At 51.0% G+C, this 5,000-nt stretch overlaps 1 protein-coding gene across 1 annotated transcript in view; it reads right to left on the reverse strand.

The window, feature by feature from the left end:
• Window positions 1-4,479, reverse strand: part of sema4ba (sema domain, immunoglobulin domain (Ig), transmembrane domain (TM) and short cytoplasmic domain, (semaphorin) 4Ba) — a 39,341-nt gene extending 34,862 nt beyond the window's left edge. Inside the window, exon 1 of the mRNA XM_030366227.1 lies at window positions 4,240-4,479. The gene's annotated coding sequence lies outside the window, so the exon portion shown is untranslated. The remainder of the gene's footprint in view (window positions 1-4,239) is intronic.
• Between the last annotated feature and the right edge of the window lie 521 nt (window positions 4,480-5,000).

A 5,000-nucleotide genomic window follows, 5' to 3' on the forward strand; every position in this document is an offset into this window, starting at 1 on the left:
TTTTCTTTTTAAATAGAAGATGCTAATTATACATCAGACCCGCTCAGGAAGATGATGAAACACTTTCAACGTGTCAACACGAGGAATGCCTGCCTGGAGCGTCTCCATTAGGGACCGTTGTGAAATGCTGCGTCGCAAGGAAAAGCGTACACTATGGAAGGCAAACGCAGAGGAAGCCTTGGCGTTCTGATGCTGCCAGTCAGGCTATGGTGGCGCCACTGGAGACTGAACCACGTGCGTTTGGTGCCATCCCTCTGCTCGCTGATGTTCCCCAGCTGGCTCTGTCGGGAAGACCAACTAGGGAAACAATAGGAGGCTTGGGTCTGGTACAAACCAGGTAACAGGGTCGGTTTTGATGGCTCCTACGGTCATTAAGGAGGAACAGTCCAGTCCACTGGGACCACGTCCAAACGTAAAGACAGAGGTCAAATATTCAGGAGGATAATATTTACAAATTTCATTGAAAATAAAGCAGGAAAAAAAGGCTGGGATCAGATTACATTGGCGAGGTTAAATACGAATACAAATTAGTGTCACATTTGTTTTGCGTCCCTTGCGCACCCACACGTGCAATAGGCAGATTACTTCGTGGGCATTACAACATGATCCTAGCGAGCCCCACCTTACCTCGGTGTGACATCAGAGGTGAGGTTAGCTCAGGAGAGCCAGACCCAGAGGCAGAATCCCAAGCTAAGAACAGCTTCTCCAGCAGATGATAAGTGTACCGTCTGCTGAAAGTGTTACAGCCGTGCGGCCCTTACACACACACACACACGGCGTCAGGATGCAGAGTTATTAGGACAAACATCCCTCTCTCCCCCCCTCTGTCTGTGGTGCTCTCTCGCTCAGGTGAGGATCTCAATCTGGCCACAGTTGTTACTAGTTCCTCTTCTTTATTGTAGCGGGGGGGGGGGGGGGGGTGAAAGCCTTTAATCCCTCCCCCGGGAGGAAATCTCAGGGACAGCAAGTTCGGCCGATGGTTAGACACTTTGAGACGGCGTGTACAGAGAGACACGCCACACAGCGCTGATCCTGTCTGCTCCATCAGACCGGTTACCATGGACACGACCTCTGACTGCATGAGCAATCACAACAATTGCCAAACCCAATATCCGACGTTGCCAAACCAACCTATACGCACTACATCGGCTGAGCTGGGTGCATACGCAGTCCGTATAGATTTGACCTTGGGAAAACTGATGATTATTCCAAATGATAATTATGTCTCCCACTGTGTGTGTGTGTGTGTGTGTTCTACGTCAGCAGAGTCAGACGCTCTAGTCGCTGCAGGTGTGGACCGGTGTTGGAGAGCGATGACTTCATACACAGGGCTCAGACGGAATCGGTTGCCATGACGCACCACCGCCCGTAAACCCCGAGGTAATGAGACGTTTCACCCGTCTCACATGATTCACGTCAAAGTACCATAAAACTTTAATTTGGGTGGATGCCATCTCCGGGAGGACAATGCGTTTTGGCCTTAAAGGTGGGTCACATGACACCGTCTCACAGGCGTTGTGTCACCGTGGTTACAGTAACCCAAAACTGTCAGGCGGGCCTTTTGTTTTGTGTCAGAGCGACAATGGTTCTCCCACTAGGTGAACGTTATTCTAGCTGACACTGGGTGATACTGGTTGATACTGGGTGACTACTGGGTGACTGCGGCCCTGCCCCCCTCCCGGGACGCTGAGCAGCAGGGCTTTGGGTTAATGGTCACATGACTCACTGCAGGCCCCATTCATCATCCCTTTGACTACCGGGTTCAACGCGCCACCAGTCTGTCTCTGACTGCGTCTCAGACACACTGGAAAGCACCGGTCACGCGTCCACCATCATCATCATCATCATCATCATCATCATCATCATCATCATCATCATCATCATCATCATCACCAAAGCATTGCAGGTGACCTGATCTACTCTACTCTACTCTCTAACCTGCTGGGATTGGTTTCTTCTCCCAAGCGCGTTTGAAGCTCCTAATGAAATGCAGTTTTTTCCACTGCCAAGGCGCCTCATTGGATTAAATGTTCTTCCGATCGGCGCCAACGGCAGCAGGCCAGGGCCGGCGAGCCTGCTGAGAGCGGGCCGCCGAGAGACGGGAACAGACCGCACGCTCCTCAGGTGGGCCTGCCGTCCACCTCAGAGTGGCAGCGGCCCAGCCTTCATGTGTTCTTCCTACAGAGACACAGCATGGGGTTAGGGCTCGTCCCCTAAAGAACCGTAGCCACACCGGAGGACAGCATGGGGTTAAGGCTCCTCCCCTAACGAACCGGAGCCCCAACAGAAGACAACGTGCCGCTAAGGCTCGTCCCTTCAGAGCCAAGGGACAGACCAGAGGACATCATGGCGCTAAGGCCTGTCCCTACAGAACCAGGGATACACGTGTTCTCCTGCACGTTCTTTGGCGAGGGATTCCGTCTGTAAATGTTCTCCAGGAGGATATTTAAGGATCATAACACCATGACAACAGTTGCTCTGTCAGCTTTAGATTTAACAGCGGGTGTGTTAATGGGAGTTCATTTCTTACAGTTTTGATGACTTTTGAAAGTGTTTCCTCATTAAAGATAAGCTTTTAAATCACATGTTTGAGATATAATCAGAGGAATGCATATGGGGATTTAAACGTCGTTGCGAATAAAGCTCATAATTTGGATTGCATCTCTCCGATGATAAAAATACTCTCTGCAGACGTTAGACTGATACAGTTAAATGGAAACATAGTTTGAAAATCCCTATTCACACAAACATCAATGAAGGAAAAGCACTTAAAATACGGATATGCGTATATATTTGTGCATACACATGTATACAGAAGTGCTATTTGAATGTAATTATTAAAAGATACATGTGTATATGTTTTTTGTATCTATTTTTTTATTCATGGTAACGATCATGTTTGTTTAACAGCAATAGGTTTGTTCTTCTGCCTTCAGATGATTATTGTAAATAACATTAGGAAGGTATCCTTGCAGAACGACCATCTGTCTCTTGTTTTTAAGGGGGTACTACGACCACAAATTACGTTTTGACAGACTTGAAAGGACGCCTTCATAATTCCCAATGGTCATCCCAAACCGGCCCTTGCCATTGGTGGGCTCCCCTCATTATCGCTGGCTAGCCTCTCCGACTCTAACAAAGAAGGTCAAGCATGAGACTGGATTCAAACGGCGTCTGATTGAAATTCAGGCTCTAGGTCAGTTCCACGCATGACATAGATACACAGCCTTTTCTTCCTCTTCAGCAAATAAAGACACAGAGTTGCCTGAAGGGGAGAGCACGCTCAGTGTCTGCTGTAATTGGTACAAGAACCAATTACTTTCACCATAAACATGACCTCTTCCCTTTGGGGAAATCATCTAATGACCCCAAAAGAGTCACGTGACTTTCCCTCCACCAATCAGAACGTGCCCTTTTTTTTTTACAGCGTAACCCATGAGGACTCCCCCACATCACACCTTTCCCCGTTCACAAATCACCCATACTGTGTCTTGAATGTACTCGACAACAAACCTACACCAGGGGAAATATGGACGCGAGCGGTTCATAGGTGGACGTCAGCACGTTGTGTCCCACTTTGCATGGAAATTCCCGGGATGAATTAGTTATGACCGCATGTATGTGCGGTGCAGACAAGCCATCAAATATTTAGCATCCGGTGAAAGGAGAAATACTTATGGTTAAGCATCTGTTCAAAAATAGCCATCTGAAGAAGTGAGAAATAAGGACCAATAAATCTGGTGCCCAGATTTTGTTTTGAAAGCACGCACTGTATGCCTTCACACGCCCGTTTATCTGAGGAAGGAAAAACTGAGACAGAGCTTACTTCAATTCAACACAAGTCAGCCAAACAGAGGGAACAATAAACCCAGCTAGTAAGAACAAGGACAAAAGCTTGCTTTAGCGGCTCTGAGGGAAATAATCCTCACTTCAGCGGTCGGCGTCCGGGAGCCCACCGCTGCGGCGCTGCACCTGCCACGGTGCGAGCGCCGTCATCTGCACCGTGTTTGCCATGGAAACCGACACTGTACTGAAAGCACATACACGCACACGCACACGCTGAGGGAGCCACGGGGAGCTGCCCACTCAGCGGCTCACAAGACCCATCTCTACACCGTCCCCTGTCCTCTCTCTCCGACGTCCCTCACACCCCATCGCCCTCACCACCCTCACGCACACTCCCTCCACCTCCCCGTTCCCCGGTCCCGTCCCCTGATGAACCAGGAGCAGCCTCGTTACCTGGGAGCAGGAGCGGCGGCAGAGTCCTCCTCTGGCGGCGGGGTGTTCAGCGGTGTGGTGCCGCTGCGGTCGGAGCCTCTCTCAGGTCTGCTCGCTCTGTCGCTGTCAGCGTGGGGCACAGGCTCTGCAGGGATCCCCAGAGATGCCCTGGGCTGCAGCAGCTCAACCGGCGCCACACACACTCACTCTTGAGTCTCACTCGCACACACACACACACACACACACACACACACACACACACGCCCCAGCACACATGCGCGCTCACAGCCACTACCACCAGCAGCAGCAGCAGCGCTAGCGAATCGGGCGGCGAGAGAGGAAGGAGGAGAGTGAGAGAGGGAGTGGGGGTTGCTCTCTAGCAGAAGCAGAAGCATTACATCATAGGCTGGTCCTGGAGCGGGGTGGGGGAGAGGAGAGGAGAGGAGAGGAGAGGAGAGCAGAGCAGAGGAGAGGAGAGGAGTTGCCTGGGCTGACTGCGCTATGTCACTGATGAGCACTCTTCGCCAATGTGTGCGGCCGGGACCAATGCAATATTTATGAGCAGCTAATTGTTTTGCTGAGACGCTCACAGTGGTCCACGGTGAAGCCCAGCCCGGCGCGCTGACGCACCGGGCGCTGTTGCGGCGAACTCTGGATTCAAGGGTTTTCCTTTTTTTCTCGACCATGACATCATAGTTGTACAGTGAAATGTCCTGGCTGAAATGCCCTTTTCGGAGCACAGCTTTTTAGGGCCGGCAGCGACGGGGAGAGGCGTCGACCAG

Source organism: Gadus morhua, chromosome 9, assembly GCF_902167405.1.
Source record: "Gadus morhua chromosome 9, gadMor3.0, whole genome shotgun sequence".
NCBI classification, from domain to species: domain Eukaryota; kingdom Metazoa; phylum Chordata; class Actinopteri; order Gadiformes; family Gadidae; genus Gadus; species Gadus morhua.